The sequence below is a fragment of the Nannospalax galili genome, unplaced genomic scaffold (genome assembly GCF_000622305.1).
Source record: "Nannospalax galili isolate Female #2095 unplaced genomic scaffold, S.galili_v1.0 scaffold149, whole genome shotgun sequence".
Taxonomy (NCBI): Eukaryota; Metazoa; Chordata; class Mammalia; order Rodentia; family Spalacidae; genus Nannospalax; species Nannospalax galili.
The window spans coordinates 420082-420362 of NW_008359763.1; positions in this window are offsets into that span (position 1 = coordinate 420082).

Consider the following 281-nt stretch of genomic DNA (forward strand, 5'->3'; position numbering starts at 1 on the left):
CATCGTTCTTTATGCTCAGGGTTGCTTTGGCTATCTGGGGTCTTTTGTGCTTCCAATATGAATTTAAGGATGGTTTTTTCTAATTCTGTGAAGTATGTCATGGGGATTTTGATTGGGATTGCATTGAATCTATATATTGCTTTTGGTAGGATGGTCATTTTCATAATATTAATTTTTCCAATCCATGAGCATGGAAGGTCCCTCCATCTTCTGGTGCCTTCCTCAATTTACTTCTTTAAAGATTTCAAATTTTCATTGTAGAGGTCAGGTTTATTCCACAA